The following is an 8110-nucleotide window of genomic DNA, read 5'->3' as shown; positions in this document are numbered from 1 at the left end:
CGTAACTTTTCGATACTCGATAGTATCGAGGCAATTCGGTCGGTACCTAAAAAGTATCGAACTCGGTACCCAGCCCTAGCTATAAATTCATGAAAAATGTTCGGATTTGAAGATCCCTCTCTGTTTGGGTTGCTAAGGTGCTCTTAATGGTTGCTAGGGCGTGGCTTGATAGCTTCACAATGATCCTGAGAGACTGATTGGTTGCCCGAGTAAAATGAGCCCACCTCCTTGCCTCTATGAAAATGTGCTGCAAAGATATCCTTCTGGGCCTTTTATAATGGCAGTCTATGTAAACAGTTGCTAGGGTGCTCTTAATGGTCGCTAGGATGTGGCTTAATAGCTTCATGATGATCTTGAAAGACTGATTGATTGCCTGAGTAAAATGAGCCCACCCCCTTGTCTCTATGACACTGTGCTGCAAAATCATGTTCAATACAAAATCCCTATGCAATTTACCATAGTAGGATAAAAATGCACAATCCAGGTTTTTTGGCCATTCCCTTCACCATAGTATGTCTATGGGGTACTTTCAGACACCTATATTATTGGATATAATTAGGGCTGGGTACCGAGTTCGATACTTTTTAGGAACCGACCGAATTGCCTCGATACTATCGAGTATCGAAAAATGACTTGTTTTTCGGTACCAGATTTCAATACCTAAGGGGTTAACTCGTCAACGTCAGTGCTCAAACAAATACATATGAAATGCACAACGACACGCCTAAAGTCGCTCATGCACATACACGCAAACTCTACACACACGAGACGCGGAACTCTCTGCGCACATACTCATATGAGACGCGCGCGCGCACACAAACTGTCCACGCATATTCTCATATGTATGGCGCTCGCTTTGTGTCATTTCTTTCCTAACCAAGCTTAAAGACGTGTTAACGTGTGTGTGGAGAACGTCTACACGTCTGCCCGTCTTAACGTCTGCCCGTCTGAACGCAAAACGTGCCTTGGCTAATTTAAAAATAGCGCACATACTTTTATGCAGCTACTTGTATGATGGATTAATAAACTACTTAGCCTACTTACTAACTGTATTTTTATATGTACATTTCTGAAATGCATTTTCTGTAAAGCTGTTTTGAAACAATATTGTGAAAAGCGCTGTACAACTAAATTTGAATTGAATTGAATTGAATGGACTTGTCTTATTTGAGACACTGTTCGAACAATGTGGGCTAGAAGATTTGATAATTTAGCTATTAAAGGTATTATTAAATTATATGAAGTCATTTTCAGCAGAGAAAATCACATTAATAGCTATTTAACATATATAGGCCTAGCTTTTAACATCCTCGAAGAATATTAAGAAAATACTATTTAGGTTTGGATACATAAAAAAAACTAATCTCAACAGTAAAAAGCTTTTAATGTATTTTGCAATATCAATTATGCACGAGCATGTATGGGAATAGGAAATAGGCTATAGGCTACAATAATAATAAAAAAAGCTCTATAGTAGAGTGGATGCATTACTTAATTATATTCTTAAATTCTATGTTATAAAAAATCGTTCTATGAACTTCTAGCAAGCTCTTTTAAACCGAGTTGTAAATGCCGCAATGAACGGAGGCTAAAAATATATAAAATTGCCAGTAGATGGCGCCAATGCCCTGTTCTATTGAGATCACTGGTTGATGTTCAACCTATTCTTTCAAAAACACAAATATATATTTAAAACCCACACAACCACTCCTTTTAGACAATTGCAGTTGTTCTGCTGTTTGGAACTGTATTTTCATAGACTATTGTGTGAAATGCCAGTCATTAATATATTGTTTATTTACTGGCATTCTGGTTTTCTAAAAACTGCTCATTATAGAAACATTCAAACAAATATTTACAAATTTGTGTTTTACTTGGTATTTTTTGATATTCTTGGCATGTTGGCAACTAATTTTCATTATATAGGGCAGGGATTGCAATAGGCGGCCCGTGGGCAATATTTTCTGGCCCGCCGGATTATTTTGTATGGAAGCCCTGAACCGCAACGAAAAAAAAAAATCCAAAAAAAAAAAAAAAAAAAAATTAGCCTACGTAAAAAAAAAAATTATGTTAAAAAAATGCCATCATTTCGAGATTAAAGTCGAAATGTTTCCAGATTAAAGTCGAAATGTTTCCAGATTAAAGTCGAAATGTTTCGAGATTAAAGTCAAAATATTGAGAGAATAAAGTCTTCCGTAGAAGTTGTGCGCTTGCTGTTATTTCACAATGCCGCACAGGCATTCATGTGTGTGCGTGCGTGTGTGTGTGTGTGTGTGTGTGTGTGTGTGTGTGTGTGTAAACTGGATCTACACAAAATAATAGCTTTTTACCACTTCATTAAGTTTTGTTTTATAGAAAACCTTTATTTAAAGTGAATTTCGTTTTGTATGAATTGTATCTTAATTTTAATAAATTTTTCGTCAACCAATTGCCTGGATTTAAGCAAATATAGCAGACAAGAGGCGCCCGCGCGGTGACTTTTATTGCATGTTAACTGGAGCGCATCTCATCCTAACTTAACCAAAACTCAGTGTATGCCTCACACAGATGAGAAATACATAAAATACACAAAGCTTGAAATGTCTTTAAACGAAATAATTCAAAACGAAAAGAAAAAGGCTACTTATTATGTAATCCATTATGTGCATTTCTCTCTATAGACGCATTCACTACGGAGATGGCGATCGTCAACTTCATCTTTGCAGTCGACACTGTCAGAAAACAGTTTATTAATAAAAATCAATACACGCGTCACTTTACAAATGCACATCTTGCTTGTTGCACGCACACATATTATGTCGAAATAAAAAAAAAAGTCCCGCGTAGACCTCCTTAAACCTTAGGTGTGTAGCCTACGTGTGTGTCCCGAATAAATAATAATAAAAAGGAATAATGTTCAAAAGTCGGACTAAGCGAATGAGGCATGATTGCTATTCAGTTCGATTGCTATTGAAATGGGAGGTGAGACAGAGTTCATTAAGAGTATTTAATTTGTATCCATAGGCCTGGCAAAAAAAAAAATTGGCCCACGGCCAAAGTTACTTGCCGACCCCTGCTGTAGCCTATACGTACTCCACTTGCATTTTACATAATACAGTAAATATACTTTATAGAGAATGTAACACATAAACACACACACACTATATATATATATATATATATATATATATATATATATATATATATATATACACACAGAGTGTGTGTGTGTGTGTGTGTGTGTGTATGTGTACATATGTATGTCATTGTGATGTAAAGAACTGAACAAGGAGTGGACATGGCTAATGAGCAGATAAGTGTCCCTCTGCTGCCACCTACTGATGTTAGTGGTCATTTACTGTCATTTTTGTTTTAAGTGTTTGTTTTTCCTGCAGGTGAAAACAAGATGCATCCATTTAAGCCTTTTACTTTATTTATCAGGGCTGTCAATTGTTTTGCCTGAGTTGGGTGATATATTTGTATGATCTTAACATAGTAGCAAAAAAATGTGCAGTATGACTAGGCTACATTTAATAGAGTGCTAGGCTTTATAAAAACTTTAGTGTAGCTCTATTAAATAGTATATTTATGTTAAACAATTTTAAATGGAATGATTAGTGACCTGTTCAGAATAAGTATAGCAGTAACCAGCAATCAGAAGTATGATAATTAATTTTAGTTTAAAATCCAATACGTTTTAAAGTGGTTTCTGAACGGTTAATTAATAGCCTACTAAATGCAGCATCTATGAATGAACTTGAGGCATGCAGACCGGCTGCTGCAGGGCTTTAACAAATCTTAAACAAACAAATAATTATATGACCCACTTTTTCTGAATTTTACTAGCCCATTTTATTTGTCTCTCATAAGATTGTATACATGACAATATACTTTTATCTATCATTGGGATACCAAATGTATGTACTTAAAGGGTTAGTTCACCCAAAAATGAAAATTCTGTCAGTAATTACTCACCCTCATGATGTTCCAACCGCGTAAGACCTTCGTTCATCTTCGGAACACAAATTAAGATATTTTTGATTAAATCTGAGAGTTGTCTCACTCCTCCATAGGCTGCTATGTGACCGAAACTTGCTGGCCCAGAAAAGTTATTAAAGAGATCGTTAATATAGTCCAAGTGACTCCAGTGGCTCAATCTTAAGTATATCAAGCGACGAGAATACTTTTTGTGCGCAAAAACAAACAAAAATAACGACTTTATTCCACTTTTCATTTCCTTCTCTCTGGGCCTTTGGAAACAGGATTTCCTTTAAAAATATAAATAACTCATGATAAATTCTTGATTGTTAGGTACCTTCTCCTAGGAGAACCTGGGGCCTGTTTCAATAAGGAGGTTCAACCAACTCTGAGTTAAAACTTGAACTCTGAGTTGACTTACCCTGAGATGGGAAACTCTGAGTTTTCGGTTACAGAACAGCTGAAATGAGTTAGTTCAATCAACTCTGAGAGTTGACTGACTCTGAGTTAAGCGCGTGCACCACAACTATAAAAAGCCATTATAAATGGAGCACATATATTATGAGTCACCATGGCAACAGCGCCAAACAAAAAGAGGAATTACTGTTACTGTACGTTCACACCGCCGCCGACTTGAGCTTCCAAAGTTACCGGAAGTCATTCATTTTCAATGGAAGCTGGCTTCTCTCAGCTGCAAGGAGCGTCAAATCCATCGGCGTCGCGTTTTGGGCGTTTTGAGCGTTTTGAGCGTCAATCTGAAAGTTGAAAGTAGCTCAACTTTATGGTAATGAGCTATGACGCGGTTCAGCGGCAAGCAGCGGCAAACGCCAGCAACCAATCGGAATATAGACGTCCTTCGCGCTGGCTGATTCCGGAGAAACATACGATGTAAACTTTCGTTCCTACCAAAACATTAGTTCCGAGAAAACGGAGGAGAAGCTGATCATCGCCGTTGCTGGGTTTCCTATCATTATCGGATTAATTGCACAGTTTAACCATCACAGAGTGAAAGTTTATCATTTTATCACAGAGTCCTGACCAGTTTAACAGGGCGCGCTTGACAGGGCATATAAGAACGAGCAGAGAGAGAGAGAGAGAGAGAGCCCCGGCCGCGCGCGCGCACCCACTATTAATAATAATAAATAATAATGTGACCAAAACGGTTATACAAATGCGGTCATTATAAAAGGTTTCTAGTGTCAATGTATTGCTTGTTTATTCTGTTTACTTTTCATGGTGTGACACTTCTCTTCTCCCATGAACGAACATAGAACGCTGCTACGTCAGAGCGGCCAAAGCGTCAACAAGCTTCCTCGTACTTTTTGACAAGCGTCCTTGACAGGGCGGCCAGAGCTTCTTTGCCGCTCAAGTCGGCGGCGGTGTGAACGTACAGTTATACAGTGTTGGGTGTAATTAATTACCAAGTAATCTAAATATTGTGATTTAATTAAAGGGATAACTCTTAATTCTTCTGTAATTTAAAATAAAATCTGATGTAATTACATTAAATAGGCTACTGCATAGACTATAGAGAACATTCTGTATAAAACAATAGTGGATTTAACATACATTTTTAAAAGGTATATTTTTTATGTAACCTTCTCCCTCTACACACTTTGGTCAATTCAAGAATAATTCATGCAATTGTATATTGTTTATTTGAAAGCATTAAAAGTGCAGTTTCTTGTCTCTCCTTGTATTGTTCAAGTGGTTGAGGATGATATGGGATTTAGTAATTAGTAATAAGTAGACCAAAACTTTCTAAAGATAGTAATTATTACATTAATCTAATTACACTGTTGAAGATAACATTGATAACTATTTTAGAGTAACTTACCCTACTGTTGTAATATCAGAGGTGAAACTGGAAGAACAGTAGGCCTATGTTATTCAACCTAATTTTAATTTTCATGTGGAGCAATCCTGCAGGCATTAAAAGAACATGGCAGCAGCTGAAAATTAAATATAAAAACATAAATCAATCAAGTAAGGCTTGAGCATATTATGGGTGAAGGCTGCCTGACTTTATAAACATTTGACATATTAAATAACTAAAGCATCCAGTGTCTAGCAGTGCAGCAGCATTTACGGCTGAGGGAATTCCTGGAGGGACTTCAGAGCCAGTCACTCCCGAAGATCCAAGGGCCTTCATAAAATGTAAGAGGTTAATTATGTGTTATTTTTTAGATAGGCTATTTTTGATATTTTCATTTATTTTACTTTGAGGTTGGGTTTTTTGTTGGTCCTAACAGATTCTGATGGTAATATCTGTCTTTCGGAGCCTCCTGTCCCAACAGAACCCCAGGCAGTTGTAAGTAGCCTACTCAATACACCAGAAATTAAATAGTGTTATAAAGTGTACTCGACCAAATGCTCATCTTCACAGGACGATGAGGATAAAGAGTTTCTGCTGCCACAGAGAGGCCTACAGAGGTAATGATAATATTATGTGTCTACACATCAAACAATCTACACATTCAGATTTTTTCAAATTTTTATGTGGATAATCTAAGTTTAAATCTAAGTATAAACGGGTATTCTTATCTCTCCCTCCGCCCTCAGAGTGTGGAAGAACAGCAGGAGGACGGTCCATCAACTTCTGTTGCACAGATCAACATTTCAGTGATTTCCAGTAAATGTCACTGTTTAATTCTGTAGAATTTGTTTAGAACTACATTATGTAACTCTAATCTACTAGTGTATTTTCAGTGTTAAGGAGTTATATAGACTTCATCTTATTAAAAAAATAAATAGAAAAAAACTGCAGTAAAAATAGCAATGTTTTCTTTATTAATAAAATATTAATTTTATTAATAAAAATGTACTGAAAGAATGAATGAGGTGTTTAAACACCGCTTCCCCTTTAAAAAAGGGGAGGAGACTGATAGAAACTCTGGGTTTACCGAAGAAAACCTGCTCCCGACCAGGTTAGGTTCACAGAGTAAGTTACCATGGTAACTGACTCTGAGTATAAGTTACCTCTCTTTCAGAAACGGGCTTGACTTACTCTGCTTTCTCAGGTTTAACATACCTCCCATTCTGAAACAGAAAACTCAGAGTTTCCCTCATTTCAGGGTTAACATACTCAGAGTTTTCACTTAACCTCCTTTCTGAAACAGGCCCCCGAAGTGTCAGCTCATTGATTTCTATATTTCTTAAAGCGTGTCTTAACTGGGACCGCTCTCTTTCATAAGCTTCACACTCTATAAGCACATGTTCTACAGTTTCAGCTAACCCACATTTATCACAATTTCCATTCTCATGTTTACCAATTCTTTGTAAGCATTGATTTAATAATTTAATAATAAACAATGTTCAATACACATTCTCGTTATTAAAACGTCCTCTTTCCTGTTTCCGAATCTTCTTCTCTCTGAACCAACTTTTTCTTGAATGCAATAAAAATGTCTACCTTTTGTTCCTTCATTCCATTCCTTCTGCCAAATTTCCTGTATTTGTTTCGCTATTATCACTTTAATTTCTGTTTTACTTAATGCCACTTCAATGTCAGTTTGTGAATGATTTAATGTCTGTTTAGCCAGATTGTCAGCCTCCTCATTTCCTTTCACACCCATGTGCGATGGAACCCATACAAGATTTACCAGAAGTCCATACTGTCTTGTTCTGTAAAGACTCTGCATTACTTCGTTTATCATGTATTGCCTTGCTGATGATGTTCCACTTTCCTAGAGCTGATAGAGAATCAAATCACTGCCCTTGTTGGTTGTATTTCTTCTATCCACTGAAGTGCTAGACATATTGCTATTATTTCTGCAGTGAATACCGAAATATGATCTGATATTCTTTTTGACATTCTAATGTTAAAAAGTGGAATATATACCGCTACTGCTGTTTTCCCAAATTCTGGGTCTTTTGAACCATCAGTGTATATTTGCACTGCACTATAATAAGTTTGATCAATGTATTGCTGTATACCTAAATTTTCTAATCCATTTGAATCGTTGTGCTTTTCTTTAAGCAATTGGATACACTGTAAAAAAAATCCTAATTTTATAGAAAATAACTGTGATTTTTTGACGATCATTTTCTTTAATTTTAAATTGTAGTCAAAACACTGTAAAATTACACATAATATTCTGTAAAATAAAAATTCAGCTGTTATTTTAGGTATTAAATACCTTCATTGAAAAAA

At 36.3% G+C, this 8110-nt stretch overlaps 1 long non-coding RNA gene across 1 annotated transcript; it reads left to right on the top strand.

The window, feature by feature from the left end:
- Nucleotides 1-6189: 6189 nt before the first annotated feature.
- Nucleotides 6190-6589, top strand: LOC311087640. Its single transcript, XR_014607334.1, has 3 exons — nt 6190-6268; nt 6344-6390; nt 6520-6589. It is a non-coding gene; the product is annotated as an uncharacterized lncRNA (long non-coding RNA).
- Nucleotides 6590-8110: the final 1521 nt, after the last annotated feature.

This window comes from Abramis brama, assembly GCF_963993115.1.
Source record: "Abramis brama genome assembly, chromosome: 1".
Lineage (NCBI taxonomy): Eukaryota > Metazoa > Chordata > Actinopteri > Cypriniformes > Leuciscidae > Abramis > Abramis brama.
Note: the sequence above shows the minus strand (reverse complement) of the source record. Positions and strands in the feature narration are given on the sequence as shown.